This window comes from Pezoporus occidentalis, unplaced genomic scaffold (assembly GCF_034315485.1).
Source record: "Pezoporus occidentalis ecotype Australia unplaced genomic scaffold, CSIRO_AGI_Poc_V1 ctg184, whole genome shotgun sequence".
Lineage (NCBI taxonomy): Eukaryota > Metazoa > Chordata > Aves > Psittaciformes > Psittacidae > Pezoporus > Pezoporus occidentalis.
In genome coordinates this window covers 806,115-823,699 of record NW_026913683.1, presented here as the reverse complement: position 1 = coordinate 823,699, position 17,585 = coordinate 806,115, and the positions used below count along the sequence as shown (strand labels likewise).

The 17,585-nt window shown below is 37.8% G+C and overlaps 1 long non-coding RNA gene across 1 annotated transcript in view; it reads right to left on the bottom strand.

Moving 5' to 3' along the window:
• Positions 1 to 207: 207 nt before the first annotated feature.
• LOC134162251 (uncharacterized) overlaps positions 208 to 17,585 on the bottom strand; it is a 155,305-nt gene continuing 137,927 nt past the window's right edge. Inside the window, exon 3 of the long non-coding RNA XR_009964267.1 lies at positions 208 to 468. This is a non-coding gene — a long non-coding RNA (uncharacterized LOC134162251). The remainder of the gene's footprint in view (positions 469 to 17,585) is intronic.

Genomic DNA, 17,585 nt, shown 5'->3' with positions numbered 1-17,585 from the left:
AACTCATCTATAGCCATGCAGTAGGTGTTCCAGAACTCAGAGAGGTGGGGATGACCATCTCTGGTTTAATCTTAGTTTAAGCAGATCTACACATACAGATCTTTTTTGTCATCACTTCTGCCTTTTATAAACGCTTCTGAACTGTATTTTCAAGTTTTTATTTTTACAGATATATGCTACCTGATGCATTTTACCTTAGATTGCATGAGTTAGGAAAACTGAAGAATAGCAAGGTAGTCTTCACCCGAAGGCCTGGCAAAACCCTGGCTCTTGCACACCTTATGTCCTCCATGTCACCACAGAATCCTTGCTGGTGTCAAGCAAGTCACAGAACAAATGTCCATCTCTACTGTACAGGCTGGGTGGAAAGCTGGCACCACAAAGCAGGAGAGGGAAAGGTTTCTTCCAGGGACTCAGATGGCTCGAGCTCTCCAGCCAGCAATAAAGCACTGGCGTGCACTTGCAAACCTAAAAGTCAGAGGGAAAGTATCCATCACATTCGCATGCACACCCATATTAACCCTTTCTTACAATACATTTATCAGATACATACATTTTGCAGTTAAACAATGACAGGTTGGAGACACCCAGATTTTCACTATATTTCTCTTGGGTTTGGCTGAGGGATTTTGACTATTTCCACTGAGCAACCATTGTCTGGTGTGACAGCCACCATAAGTGACAACAATTATTTTACATCCCTTTGCAAAATCATTTATTATTGCCAAGCAAATATTACATATTTCAATACTGAAAGTTTTCCCATGGAAATTAATTTTTAAAATTCTCTCCATCAAAACCAAATTTTTGAAAAATGAGATCTTTCTATAAGGTAGTACTGCTCTAAGGAAGTTGTGCTTCTTGTGGAGTAATGTTATTGCCATCAACACAATGTTAACATCCTTATTTTCAGAAAAAACCCTTCTGAATGTCTTGACATCTTGCAAAGAGTTATATTGGACCATCAATTCATATGCAAAACCAAAGAAAACCATGAGAAGAAAGGATTCTGTTGCAACTGGAATGGGAAAGCTACTACAGCAAGAATCTGCTGAGTGGTAATTGCCCTTTACATCAGAAATAAAACCTCCAGGAAATAAATGAATGCTGTTAAAGAAGTGTTCACATGAGTTTATATGATGTTTCTCTTTAGTTCTTTGTAGGCTCTCCTATCTACAGAATTCAACTGCAGGGGGTAAGGGTAGAGGGAGGATTGTTGTTTTTGTTATAAGAACATAAACTTTAATTTAGCTTGTGCTGAAACTACCAAGATTGCAATGGCTTCTACACAAATCAGTGAAGTTATCCCGGGTCCACTGAAAAATTATTTTTCAGTCTGAAATGGAGTGTGAGGTTTCAGGGCTGGCCAGCTGAACCTTTTGAGTAAACCACTGCATTTTTCAGACTTCCGTTAAAGCTTGCAGGCATGTCTCATTTCTAGGTCTAGTGTCAAAATGAATGGAAAACAGATAAGCTCTAAAGCACTTTTTTTCCCTAAATATTTAGACGGATTTTTAAATAGCATCATTGGAGAATTTAATATGAAAAAAGCAAGCAATGATCACTGAAGGTTATCCCTTTAACTTTCAAGTTGAAGCAACAAGATCAACCTAAAAGCATCCTTGGCATGGTAGTCCTTCCCAGCCTCCAGCAATTGATTCTATAAGGGTTTCCTGAGCTAGAGAATGAACCCAGTCCACTGTTGTTAATAACTGCTGGTGAGCTCTCTCCCATGAACTTCTCTAACCCATCTCATCTCTAACCCATGATTTTCAGCCTCCATAATAACATCACTAGACTATGAATTCCATCCAAAGGATCCTTTTACATATGTCCCGTTTCCTTTTACTTTTTACCCAGGCATCTTCAGATGATCACTGGATCAGATGCAGTTAAGACTATTAGCTTTTTATCTAATACAGTGTTGCAATACTTACTATAGCAATATATGCAGTGTAGCATTATCTTCCCAAAGGACAACCCTGTGTAATTAATATATACTATTTTAATTACCTTTGTATTTTCTCTATAAAAATATATCCATGCTACAACAGGGATTATAAAATAGGCAACATATTCCACAATTTTAACCCATTCTGCTATATTTCTTGCTATTTCAAGTTTTCAGTATGTTCAACATACAAGCATATTTCTGACTGCTCACATAGTATTCCTTGGACTTCCCTAACTTCATACCCAATTCCTTATTTAACCATAGGAACAGCAAATTCCCATTTCCATGACCACTCATACCGTAAAACTCTTCCCATATTCTTTCCACAAAGGAGGAACAAGAGAGAGAAAATCAGGATCGAGTGGCACTCATGGTTAAACATGGCTAGAGCCAACAAACATTATTGCATGATTAACCTACTACATAAAATTCATATGCCAATATCATCACCCTTAAGGAAAAGGGGTAACGTCCATTTACATCCTATTCTTCAGCCTGAAAAATTCAAGCAAGTTTTGTTCAGCATTTCAAAACACCTTGTAAATCACATTAGTACATCATAAAAAAAAAATCATTAGTCATAGCACTGTATTTGTTCTCATTTGCTATAAAAAAACATAAGAGAGAAGTAAAGCATGCCTCAGATATGCATTTATTTCTGCTTCATGAAAGTGCATTACTGCCATGTTTGTCATGGGCTTGAAGGTGAGGATATACCTCAAACTGCCACAGCCTACAAATGTACTTCCCCCGAATTCAAGGCAAAACTTCTGTTTATTTTAAGCTCACAGAGATTTAGCACAGAGGCAACTCTTCCCCTATCCCCAGACTTGGCTTACCCCCTCCATTCAGACTGGCATTTCCTACTCTGCAGTAGTGGTTCAGGATCAGCTCCTAGATCAGGATGCGGTCCTTACTAAACACCTAAAGCTTCTCACCCTGATGCAACGCTTTGGAAATGACTTGCTAACAAGGGTTTGTTAAAATATTTAAAAACCCATGGGAAAAATTTAGGGTAGTGCCAAGCAAACATGCATCAACATCCATAAAAAAATCAAAGCATGAATCCACTGAAACGCAAACGGCCTCCCCCCCCCGCTCCCCGAAAACAGGTCCTATTCTCCAAGTTTGCATTCCTGTGACAAATGCACAAACAAAACATCACTTGATGTTGCTAACCATGGTGTTCGAAGAAAGTGCCTCTTTTACAGCATTTCCAGCCCAGCCTTTTTGTCTGTGGAGGTAGTCTAATATGTAAATGTCCTTCCACAGTCTCTTCAGAATAAAAAGGAGGTCTTGGGAATTGAAATTCTAGTTATATTTATCATAACTTGATAAGAGTGGAGTGTGTTTATTTAAATACTCTACCATTATTTCTTCTTAACAACAGGCAGCTCTGAAGTGCAGTTATAAGTCTGTTTACGCCACACAGATATCAAATTGACTTGCTAATGGTAACTTTTATTCGGTATCCATGGGTTACTGTGTCATGTGATTTGACATCAAGTACAGACAGTGCTGATTAGTAGCATCCAGTTCTGTCCATCTCTGTGCATCACTGAACCATCTGGTCATTTATTCACTAATAAGCCCCTAATGGCCCAAATATTCACCGGCCTGTCATTGTGACATGGCATAAAATGCCTACATCTTTCAACTTGCTTTGACATGTTGCTTGTTTCACATCAAAACCCGTCATTTACAGGAAAAGAGCTCAGAGGGGTAAAAACTTGACCTAATCTGCAGTGTTAACACAAAGACAGAGGCTTTGTTATCCGGTAGCCTGACTGAAAGCATGTAAATGGGCATGAATTCATTTTGTACATTTTTCCATTCTCATTTTACAACATTCTTTAAGTTCGGTATCATTCCTAATATAGGTTTTTATGTGGGTTTTGCTGTGAAATCCCTTTTCTTTGTCAGTTAATATTCTTAGGAGTGCTTTAAAAGGAGCTGGGTTCCCAGAGATGTTTGTCTGATTTTTATATGGAAAATGTGTATCAATGGGAATATTACAAGCAGCTGCAGAAGTTTTCTAAACCCCTCTATTAAAAATTAGTATAATTAATAATTTTACTTCATGCTTTTTTTATCTTTGCCTAGATATCAATAGGCATTGTAATACTTTCTGCACTAAAGGACAGGAGATGCATTAACTATTTTCAGTGTAGTATGTTAGATTTTGCAGCATCTTCCCGGACAAGAAAAATCTCATGGTATATATATATATTCAACCTGGTATATATATTCGACAGCAAAGTCAAACACATTATTTCTTAAAAATCATGAATGCTTAGTAACTGAAAAATTTCTCTTCAGTCCCATCACACGAAATTGCTGGAGAAGAAAGAGGTCACAATCAATGCTTTAATTTTTTTTTTTTTCCTCCCCTTCTTAATCTTACTGGATATAGCCACAGTTAAAATAGTTTTAAAAAAGCAAACACCCATTAAACTAATTGCTGTTGAAATCTTGGTTAATACATCATTAAAATGTGATTAAAGCATGATGTAATTGATTGTAACTAGAACACTTAGGGTGGTTTTATGGCTCTGCAGTCATTGGTGTGATGGGACACATAATTCACCCAGTATGTTAGCTTCACTTGATGTGTGCCTCTATTGGCACACCAGCTTCTTGAAGCAAGCATACTCTGCTCAACAAAAACTTCCATTGTGTTGCCTTCTTGCTGTTATACTGGTTGTAAGGTGATAGGTGTTAAAAAACAAAAAATAGTATTTAAACATGATAGAGCATTTCCTTTTTTCTAAATAACTGAAGTGTTTAAAATAATATTTTATTTTATTTTTTGTGGGTTGGTGCTATGTGTATCTTGCCAGTGATTGTTCCTGTTAATGACATGAACAGCAGCCAGGATAAATCCTCTGCCTGTGCATGCTAGTAAATTTTATCAGAGAATTCAGGTCAGCTAATGAATCAATTTGAATGTTGGCATCTTCATGCTGAGATTCAATCAGGTTTAAATTTCATTTAAAATTAGTTAGTTTGCAATACTTACAGAACCATAACCCAGTCTTAGGATACATACACAGAATTTGGAATATGCATTCAAATGTTTCTATTTTTTGATTATTCACTTTACCAATCCTTGCTACACAATGTTATTCTCAAGGGCATCAATAAACGCATTCACTCCTGTCTTATAAGCCTGAGAATACCTTTTGCACTTACTCAGAGCCCTCAAACCTAGAGATGGGCTGGAAAACATTGTTTTGTGAAAAATGTTGAGGTTTCAAAACTAATCTCTATTCAACATTAAAACAAAACCCAAGCAGAGCCAAGTCAAACAAGATATGAATCGATATCTTTCTAAACCCCTAAATGGGCATCTCCTTCATAATGTTGTTAATTCCTCTCGCTCCAAAGAAAAATCCCATCTGACACATGCAAAATCTTTTTGACAACATTTAATCAAAGTGGAAAATTGCTATGAAAAAAAAAAATCTGTTTTGATGACCTGTCATTTTCTGATAGAGAAAGAAGTTTTATCAAAAGCACAAACTCTGATCAGTTCAGGGTATATTTCTGTTTGTGCAAATAGGACTTAGAGGCACCAAAATACTAAATGGAGGTTCTCAGCCCTCTGTAGTATTTGTTCTTTGGTTCTAACTTTTTAACATGCTGAGCATTCTCAGATCAGTATTTACAGTAATATTTAAAACAGCCACTGAGTATGAGTGGCAGATGGAGTGTGGTTCTTTTACAGCTTATTAATGTTTTTCAGATTTTGAAAGTTAAATAAAATCATACTAAGGGAAAAATTTCATTGTAGTTATTGCAGTCATATTGACACTGCAGAAAAACTTTTATAATTTTAAATTTTTTTTCAGGTACTGATCCTTTGAAATTCAGGTTTTTCAATTTTTATTTGAAATTTAGCTGACATAAAAGTGACTACTTGAACTAAGTCAGAAAGAATTTTTTTTATTTCTTTATTTTTTTAGTTAGATACATTATTGAAGTGAACCATGTTGATATTGGAAAAAACTGTAATGTTAAATTAATGAATTGTCACCACTTCTATATTCCTGGCATCAGTGAAAGTGTTCCGTTTGTCTAATCGGCAATCTCTCACAGAAATCTCATTTCTGCTCAGCATCTAATAAGCCTGGGCTCACCACCAGCTCTCATGGAATAGTGCTGGTGGAATGGGAAATGGAAAGAAGTGTTTCCTTCTGAGATCTAAAGCACAACTTCCTTGGAAGAGTTACTCTGCTCTGTCTGGAACTTTTCAGGAGGATACAGCAAAGGCCATCTTAAATGAATGATGAACACCACGTTTTATCACCTACTTCTTATTACAGGATTTGCAGAAATCTTTAAACATGTCAGTAGCAAGTATGCAGATACAAATGGAACATTTTTTAAACTAAAATGGCATGATTAGTTTTAACAAACGTAAATGTGTCATGCAGCAACAGAGTTGTAGATTTTGGGTGGTAATATCTGTGATCATCAGCTGGCCATATTTTGCATACAGAACACTTCTAAAAATTCCATACTGTTTTTAACCTTATAAATGCAAGATCACATTTCTAACATGACCAGTTGATTGCAGAAAAAGACAACTGTGTTCATGTTGTTAATGCATAGGTATTTCATTTTCTGGGCCATGACTTCAGCTAGATCCCTTTGAATCAGAATTAGCAGAACACAGCACCATCTATTTTTGTAAAAGCAAAACAAAACAGAAGATATAAACAGATTATTAGGCCACTGTAAAACTCAAAAGCTATCCTTTTTCAGGAAATGGCATTTTCAGTGGCTGGTCTTTTACACTTACCAGACATAAATTGTTGCATCCTCAAAGTAGCCATTTAAGAAGCCAGCTAGTAAGTATTTTAAAGAAATCTTAGAAATCTTATTAATACCTTCTTATATATAACAATATTGCATTTATATAGCACTATTTAACCAAAGATCATATACTCTTCAAAGTGGGAATAAATATTATTCATACATTTTAAACATGTAAAAAAATCACATCTGAACAGCCAACAAAGGGGATAAAAGATGTTGCACACCCAATCAGTAGAGTAGCATGGCTATCCTGACCACACTGCTACTCCTGACAGGGTGACTTTTGACATCTTCCCCAGACCTCCTTTGCCGAGCATATAATTCCCTCCTCTTCATAATAAATATTGTTATCTTAACACTGATAGCATTACAAACTGTCTCTCTACACCAAACAGAGCTTCTTTTTTAATAAATTTTTAATTCAATGTAGTAACAAGAAAATGGTTCCTGGCCACTGATGAAAAAATCTGCCACCAAGCTTATACACACTGAAATAGCAGCATATTGCTACTTTTCGCTTAGATGGAAATTAATGCAGTAACAGCACGTTTTAATACTGAACGCCAAAAATGTAAAATCTATTCAACCAGCCTGAGGTTTTTTCTTGAAAATATCCATGTTTTCCTATTTAGAAGTGTTTGTGAAAGTGGTACTTGCACAACTGGCTAAAATAGCAAACATTAACACTGCACTCTTTCAGATTAGATAAAATCATACTGGTATTTTTTAGCGTTCCACTTAACTACCTCCCAGTCCTGAAAAGACATTTATGCATTTGCTTAATTCTTCATATATGAATATTTCCACTGATTTAACATGTATCCTAGTCTTTGAAATATTAGGGCCTGAGCACAAGGCTAATTATATGCAAAAAGCATTTATAATGCTTTGAATGACATCAACTGTCCCATATTTGAAATTAAATATGCCTACTGCCATGCCTAATTGTTGACTTTCTATTAAATATTTTACTTGGAAATAGAGTGGTAGAAATTAAATTTTAAACTTGCATGTTTGTGTATTCAGACCCAAACTGATACAGATCATACAGAATTAAATGCTGTTTATTAATGCAGCAGAAGTACTGCTGATACATTAACCACACTATAATCAAGAATGTCAAATATAGCATATGGCTCTGCATTGGCAGACACACTGAAAGTACATATTAAATGCACCCTCATGTGAGAATAAGTTTGTAAAATTCAGATCCATTAGTGGTTACAAACAATTAAAAGAAGCTCTCTAATTCAATAAATCCCAAGTAGGGTCAAATATGTGTTGTAAGTTACTGAACAGGCTATAGTGACATCCATATGGTGATTTGAGATGCAGGCCTGAATTTTTAATGAGTGATTCCATCTTTTGAAATGGTCATCACAATGACTTGCTGCTACAACTTTGAGAGTTCATCTATCTGTACTACTGACTACATATTCACAACTGCAGGCAAAGCACCCATCACTGATACCAAATTCACCCTTTTTACTAGTGACATCAAATATTCTAATAGGTGATAGAGAGGAGTGAATGAGCAAACAGTCCACTTCCACATGTATGTATTTGCACACATGTACAAAGCTATCAGACCCACTAATCACTCACAGATTATCTGATCCCATGTTTGCTCCCTGAAGTAATTAACCAACAAAGGTGATTATCCCAGGGTCACCATCAGGCTACCAAGAAATTATTGTTACTGCAAAACAGAAAGACAGGAAGCAAGAAAACCACAACTGTCTCATCCAGTATGTAGTTAGGAGACATTCTTCTGCAATAAGAAAATAGTGACTTAGAGTCCAGCATGTACTAGCTGTCTTTCAATGAAACAGAGGCTCTAAAATCTATAGCAAAGATACATTAAATGCTGTTTCATCTGCTTTGTCTACCGAGCAGTCATTTACTATTTTCTATTTGAATCCGTTGTTCCCTGTAGCTTCTTTTTTAGGTTTTCATGGGAAATAACAGAATCCCATGAGGATCCTTGGGTGACAGAGGCTCTGCCACACTGCATTTTCTGCCAAGATGCTAATTAACATAATTAAATGATCCATGACAGAAAAAATATGATTATTACAGCATATGCTATATCATCACTGACCTTAACAAAAACTTTAAGCCTCCATCAGCTGAAATGCATCCATCGTACGTAAAAGTAAACAAATTTGAGATAGACTTATCACATGGGTCTATCCCTAAAGCTTGTCACTAACAACAGATATTCCTGGTTCAGCAATTGAAGGCTTTCTGTATATTTTCTTGATCCATTGTATCTGATGCCCTTTAATCTGCAACAACACCAGTTTTTGCCAGCAGATTGAAAGTACCTGCTCCTGATTTGTAACAAAAGACAACACCAAATACAGGCAGAACTGCTCTTTTCTTCAGCCCTTTTCACATACTTACAAAAATCTAGAATATTTAGCTTATCTTTACCTGCCTCTGTAAGAATCACTTGCAGGCAAGAGCAGAAGTGGAAGGAGCATGGGATCCACTCCATACAGGCTATTGCTGCTACACCACATCTTGGGAAATAAAGCACCAGCATTTCTTTAAAAATTTTATTCCTAATTCTTCTTATAATACTGTTAAATATCTAAATTTTGGATGAGTTTCTCAAAATTGTACCCTAGTTTTCTCTTACCCATTTATTCCTCCCTGTTGCAAATTCATATGCAGAATTAGTGGCAAGATGCAATATTCCCTTTCTTTGCATGCCAAGTTCTGCTTGGATTCTTTTCTCACGTTACACATCCAAAACTCAACTCTCAGAAACAAGCATTATAACACAAATCACCAGACCTCTCCCTCCCTCCCTTGTCATGCTGCACTGTTTGCTCACTTTAAGCAAAAGATGAGTTTCCCTTTAGCTGGCTCAGCTCCAGAACTAATTATCTCAGATTAGTGACCTGCACAAACCTTGCTGATTTCAAGGAAATTCACTGAGCAGGCTTCAAAACCAATGCAAAGATTGGACTTTTTTCACACCAACAGCAGTTAGTTAAGTGCATTCTTCTCTCCTCTAAAAACACAGAAGAAAACTCAGACCAAAGCAGAAACAAGAAAGATTCCATTCTATGGTTTAGGATATTCTATCAACAAACCTTCCTCTTTTTAACCCTTTATTTACTTTTCTTTCTCCTCACCAATTTATTTTCTTGTTTTTTCCCCCCATAGGGTAAATGCTAATAAAGACTATAACCTGTCATAACTTTGTATCAGGTATCAGTTTTGAGTATTATGGCCATCAATCCTAACAAATTTCTAACGCAAGTAGAAAACTGAGGAAATAAGAGAACAAAGGGCATAAAGATAAGCCTTTCCTTTTTAAGCCATTGTTAGTTTGGACTGTAAACTGTCCTAGATAAAGACTACCTCTTCTTACTGGTATGAAGATCAGACAGTAAAATGGGAGCCTAACTGTGGGAGTAGATACCACAATGAAGGAAAGCAATCCTATTATTAGTATTGCTTCTGCTTTGATTTTCTCATGACAATTTTAAGAAGCACTTCATAATTGCAGAGTTCATAGCTGCTGTACACAGACCTTGAATACAACCTTGAACAGAACCAGCGACAACTTAACAAAGGCAGCATGGAGCCACCTGTATCTGCACTGGCTGGGATGGACCCTGCTGTCAGACACAGCCCACTCTACCTTTCTTGTTGTCAAGAGTATGCACATGTATCTTCACAAAGGCCTCTGTGTAGGACTCTTGCACAGGAGGCTGCAGTTTTGAGCAGTTCACCATCATTGTTGATTTTTAACATTATTTAGGTCACAGCAGACAAACTTATTTGCTTCTTCAGGCCATTAACTGACTTTTCACAGGGGAACACTGGTATCTAAAAACTGGAGCCAGGATCATCCCCAAGTTCATGTGTTATGTAAGGAAATTCATCATACCTGAGCCTCTCAAAGGCAATAAAAATACCAAGACAGGATCTTGCTCTATGGGAAAGTTCACATAACTTAGAGCTTTCTCACAGTTTAATAGTTAAGTGAGAGAAAATGGTTTGCTAGTGACTTCCAGTCAAGTTTTGAAAAATAAAAGAAAAATTTAGTTTCAACTACTTAGCCCAACAGGCTAAGGATGCTGAGATTTTAGAGTGTGGGGCTGGATTATATCACTGGAAAAAGAATAATCAGTACTGTTTAGGTTTAGCACCTTTAAATTCTTTTAATTTCCACCTATTGTAAGAACAAACAGTGCTGGGCAGCATTACAGAAAATGTTGCTGAAACAAAACAAGTATTATATAGAAGGCTGTAACTCATAATAAAAAAAAAAAGAAACCAAGATGCTGGAATAAATCATTCGTATTTATTCATATGCTTGTCTGTAGAGGGAACATAACTTTTCTATTAATTCCACAACTCAGACTTTTGACTGAGTTTATACTGGCAATATTCTGTTCTACGTGTAAGTAGTGCTTACTGATGCAAACTGAAGTGCCTTCTTATTCTGAGAACAACAACATATAGGCTGAATGAAGTTCAATGAATGTAGAGTGTAAGTACTCTTTCTAAAGCAAACATTGTAATGTAGTTGCAGAACTCCATTAACTACAGCAGCAGGGGGGTGCCTTTTCTTTTATTTTTTTAAGTTTGCACAATTTCTATCAGGAATATACGCATGCTTTCATTTCACCGTACTGTGATTTAATCTCAGTGAATAAATTTTTGTAGCCCTGTGAATGGGAATGCTAAGTATTATTTGCTTTTTTCCCCAAACTTGTCAAACAAAGAGCTGTAAAAGTGCTCAAGCACTTATATCTTACACAAACTTAGTGGTTTGTAATTTGGCATGATGTTTAACCATTCCAGAATTTCAGCTCAGAAGGGCAATCTCCAAGGCTGCTAGACAAGAAGCATCCTGATATCACTTACTTGATGTTAGAAAATAAGTCACTTCAAGGTACTAATAACATTATCACAACTCATAGACAGTTACAGATATTTTATTTCTTCCTCAAACAGGTATTTTCTCTGATGTCGATCAGAGGAGAATTTTACTGCCTCCCTGAGTTTGATGAAGATAAGTAAGATTCCCACCATACAGAATTAAAGTTTACAATACAGGGTGTCATAGGAAGAAATGACAAAGACAGTAAGTGGAATAGATCAAGACCCATCATTCCCAGTTCCATTTCAATTCTGTATACTTACTTGCTAGAATGATTTCAAGCCTATCACTTGTTTCTTAACCACTTCCTTCAGAAAACAGAAATACAGGTAGCAGAGTCATGGGGGCACTGAGGAAAAAAACAGTTAGGATCACACATAGAGCCCAAGAAAACATCAATTTCTCTGCTTAATGTGGTTAGTTAGTGAACCCTTCCAGAGATGAAAGGGTTGCTCAAGTAATGATAAATACATTTATCCGTACACTTTTCCTGAACTACATTAAAGTCCATGCTTGCAAGACCTTTAGCAAGAGATGAGAAAATTCTTATTTATCCTCTGAGTGAAAGGAAAACCCTCTGTGTATTTAACTTACACTTTATTTGTTTTTAAAATATATTCAGGCATTCCTGTGTGTTTTGTTGCTAACGCTTAATGAGCCAAATCCTTTTAGATATTTGTCTACAGCTGTAAAATTCTCTGCTGGCCTCTTCCTCAAAGTAGAGAATTTAGCCCCAACTTGTTAATAGATGCCAGTGAAAAACACGAGCTCCTGAGACCTTCCCACAGCCCCTGTTCAGCCTGCTGCCCTTTACACTTTGCTTGTAACCAATAGAGAGTCTTAATGTGCATATCTACAGGTGTGTAAGGCAGCCCAGGAACTAGTATCTATGCACTAATATCCCTGTGAAGGGCAAGCCAGACAGTCAAGCATCTTGATTTAGCCTCCATGCAAAAGGTCAGATTAGGCACTCTCTTGAGGTCCTCACTACATTTCCGATACTGTGCTCATGCTGGGACACCTGCAAGAAATTCAATAGCTAGATAAAGTAGGGTTGTAAGGAACTTCGGAAGAGCAGTGCTTGTTACTAAAACCCAGAGAAACTCAAAGCTGTCAAATACAATCCTCTGTCTGCCCTTCCTCATTATTTTTATTGTTCTTTATATGCATGCTAACTAAACAACAAGCTCTTTATACCCAGGATGGCAGCCAAACCCTAACAAAGCAGTTTGATTGCCTCACCACCCCCCACACACACACATTAAGGTATGGTCTGCCACCCAGTACCACGGCTAACCGTGCTGGCATAGCCAGCAGTGGCAGAAGCAGCAGCAAGGGCTGTGGCACTGCTCCTAGCAATACACGCTTCTGCTGTGGGGACTTTCCTCCCCAGCACACAGGCATGGACTTGCGCAGATACCCGCACGGCATCCCCAGTGCTCTTGCATGTGGATACGTAGCAACGGGTGGTTTGCTCCCCACTGGATGTCCTGTTTGAGGGCATCATGGACCTCATAACGTTCCAAAAAATCCGTTTAGCAGCTGTTTAGTAAGCAGACAGAAATTGCTTGTATCAACCTGTGGTTCAACAGCGCTTTCCAGAGTAGTCCCATATAGGGAACACTGCAGTAATTCGATGTGGGAGTAAAGAAAAGCAGCAGAGGACCTGATGAGGTGCACCCTCCTCCCAGAAAGAGCTCCTTTGCCAAGTGTGCAGTCAGCAATCTCTTCCAAGATTGTTTAACCCCTGCCAAGATTTAGATACACTGTGTGCGGCAGCAGTATTCAGCTCTAACAGCCTGAAAGCTAGAGAGCCTGGGAAGGACAGGGGCTGCGTGTGTGGTCAGCACCATCAGTAATGAATCCCCTCTCCTGTGGGGAAAGCTGAGTCCTCTTTCCTTGCAGAGGATGCTACGCAACGTATCTGGAGGAGACCAGCTATCTTGGGCACGGCTAGTAATCTGCTCTCCAGAATTACAGTAGCAGCATTAGAATTAACTGAACTCTAAATCTGTTAAGATGGAGAAATCTTAGACGAATACAGCACTGTTGGGAAATAAAAAAATAAGAAGAAATTCAACTGTAACCAATCCTGACTTCCTTTGACAAGGCAACTAAAGAAAAAAAGACCTGTAAGAGCCCTCTGTAGGCTATTCAGACACCTTATTTAAATTTTGTAAGAGGATCTGAAACCACAATGATGGTCACGTGTAAATATCAAATAGCTCCTTTATGCCAGGAACCACTTACCAGCAGGAAATTTTTCTGCGAAGGGTGCCAACAAGCACCTATGCTTTTAAAAGTAAGATTCTAATACATAACAAAAGTTGTAATTCTCTAATGGTAAAATCAAAAAGAGCCCATCCCAAAGCTATAGCCAGAGATAATCCTAAAATGGTCATGAATTCACATTCTGCCAGAAGCTCTTCCACTGATCATTTAGTGAAGCACATCTTTGGTCCTAATTTTCCAAAACTTTAATGCAGAGTCTATCTTTAATAAATAAAATCTTCAGTGTTGAAGGCCCTGAAGCTCTATAATCACTATATTTTAAAATTTCTTTTAAAATTCAGTGCAGTTGTCAGATATGTGCTCATTTTAGTTTTGCATAGGTGGCTTTGCAGTTGCATCAGGTGTGCAATTAACCTATTCCCAGGTGAACAGTCTCTGCAGTTACCTCACTGAAGAGATCCCTTTCACATCTTTGCCTATTTGAAGGTGACACTAAACCAGTTGTCGTAGTCTACTCATCTCAAAGTGATTTGGCAAGCTGTGTTGCAAAAATACTTTCCTAGATGATAACATTAGCAGTGCCGAAATACACACTGCAGAAAGCTACCAAGAAAGGTCTCCACATGTGGGCACACTGCTGTAGTGCTTTTCCTGAGAGAAGGATACAGCAACAGTAGCCCATAAGCAAACTACTGATAAATTATCATACTTTAGAGGACCTGCTTGTAAGCCAAGTGAAGAAGTATTTAGCTCAAGTGCCATAGCCACTCTGCCAGTGCTTGCTTGAAAAACAACTGGGTCTAATCCTCACCAAAACAGGTCTAAATGACACAAACTCCAAGGCAGTCTCCAGTTCAGGCTGGTGCAGCTCCAGACGAGCACTACCAGTTTAACTCAGCAGAGCCTCTCTCTTCACCTTAGCATGAGGAAATTATCACATATTAAACAGAGACATAAAGAAAAGGAAGTGCTCTCCTTCCACCCTTTCCCCTTGGCTATTTCATCACTATCATACATAAGTGTTATATCACTTTTACAGACTCTTCTACCCAACCACTCCTGGATCAAATATGCAAAGACGCAAAGTCACAAACCTCTTTTGGACCCACTTCTTTTTAAATGGTTGGTGGAGAACAAACATGCTCTGGAAGAAAAGCTTTTATGCAGAGTAATGCATAGGGGTGGCCTTCAGTTTTCCCTGGGCAATATGCTGCTGGGGGTCACCAAAAACAAGTGAAAGACTTGCCATCCTAATTTGTCATTAACATGTTTCTTTTCCATTCCCTGAAACCCAAAATCTCTCCTGAAGGACAAGCCATACTGTTGGTGCCCAGTGGCATGAGCAGATGATCGAGGCTGGAGGACAAGGGTCCAAGCTCCCACATTGCCCTGATGCTGAGGGTGCCCTCTCTTGGTGGGTGCTCCCACACCAGCCGCCTGCACTCCTGGTGTTTATCACTGTGGGACAGACCGCAGGGCGCTCCCAAGGCTTTACAACCAGTGAAAATCAGCACCAGCTTCGTAATTCTGGCACAACATGTCTGCTTTGAAGTCTGGTTACTGGTTTTTACAGTTCTATTTTTAAAATGTATTAAAGATGTTTAAAAGTGGCAGGGACTTCCAATAAAAGCCATGTTGTCCAGAATCAGGATGCTGGTCCCAATTTAAACTGGCTGTTAAACAATAGTATATCCAAATAAATGTGCTCTGATTTACAAAATACCTCAGACTGATTGAACGTTTATTATCCAATTTTTCTCTCTTCAGGTCTTCAGAGATCATTCTTTATTTTTGTTTGTTTTCCTTTTAAAGCTGCAAGGCTTTCCACAACTACTGTATGGACAATGGATTCGCTTACCATGCTTAAAAATCAACTGTTAACAGTAAATGCTAAAGTATAATAAAGGAAAGATGCTAATAAAGATTTACATTTCTCTTGGCTTTATGCGTCATTTAAACAGCTTACAACATCATCAGAGATCCATTTTCTGAAACACACCCAGGATATACTGCAACCAGCTTCTGTTTTCTAACATCAGGCATTTCTGTTTTCCCAGTATAAACTCATTTAGAACTTTATCTCCACAGCACATTGGATTTTCTGTTAGGAGAAGTGAAAGAACAAACAGGACAATGCCTGAAGGAGAGCATCACTCCAAGGAGGAGCCCAGAGGAGCCAGGGCAGCCTAATTCGCTGGATCCACCTGGAGTTCAAAGACCTTCGTCTGTGACTGACCTCCTGTTTCTGCTGTGATCCTGGGTGAATCATTTCACATCTCCATCTGTCTCATCTGGTTAAGCTGAGCTCCTGAGGGCAGGGGTTTTCTTTTGTTTTGTATATTTAAGCAGGGTTAACTCTGTAACTTAGGAACTTATGGTAATAATATTACTAAATAATACAGACCAAGCACGATATATGTGTAAAAAATCTAGCAAAATTTAATGTGCAAAGGGACTGAGTTTGATGACCCTGGAGGAGGCAGCCGTTATATAAAACTTTTGTGAAGATTTTCATTGCTAAAGTTTTTATTTCAGTGGCCTGTGCTTATATCTCCTAGTTATATCCCAGCAAAACACAACTAAAACAGGCTTCCCACCCCACTGAATCTCACCATGTCAAACAATTCCACCATCAAGTTTCACATTAATATCCAAAAATCTACAGTATTTTCTAATACCTTTGGCAAGTGTATGTAATAAAAATTTAGTGGAAGACAGGTATAAATAATCCACTTGAACCCTCTCTCCTGTCAATACCTTTCCTGTAAATAGAAAGATATCTCTATTTCCCATTCTACAGACTGGAAAACTGGGGCAAAGGACAAATAAAGTAACCTGCCCAAGGTGATGCTGACTTGCTCTTGTATGTCCCCTACAGCCCAGCACACCGCTTGTCAGACAAATTGCATTGTAATAGCAAAGTAGTTAGGCCTTCAAGATTTGTAGTTAGCAAGTATTCCTAAAATTCTGATTAAACATTTTCTTTCCTAGTGGTTTTAAATTGGATGTGTCATTTTGTAAATGACAGATGGCTACTACACGGTAAGTGAGCAGGTTTTTAGTTTAGAACAGCAAATACACAAAACACATTGGCATCAGGTTTCAGGTAGTTCTTTATACTGAACTCTTGCCAAAAATTACATATTTGTGTCCTACTTCTAGAAATATAAAATCTGCAAGGGGATTTGGTTGCCCTTTGTAAGATCTGGTGTAGTGGAAAAATGGAATTAAATTGTTGTTCAAACAAAACACAAAACAGATCAAACAAAGAAATTTTTTCCCAGAAGTACACATGATTTTTCTCTCAATACATGGAACTGAAGAGCATTTCAGCAAAGATATAAAGGCAAATCTTAGCTTACAGAGAACAAATCCCAGCACACAAAAGACCCAAACCCCAAAACAACCAAACCCAAAAAAACACCCCAAAACAAACCACAAACTGCAAACCACAGCATATATATACGTATATTAGCAGAGCTAAACAAATGTGGAAATATATGTGCTGTGTGTTTTACAGGATGAGTAACTGCATTTAATGTATTCACATAATTTTCACTTAGTGCCTGTCTTTGTAAGCAGTGGGTTTCAACATTCATACAAAATATATTTTTGTCATATATTTGAGTCAAGAGACCCAATTCTACTCATTGGTCTTAGCAGTTCAGACAA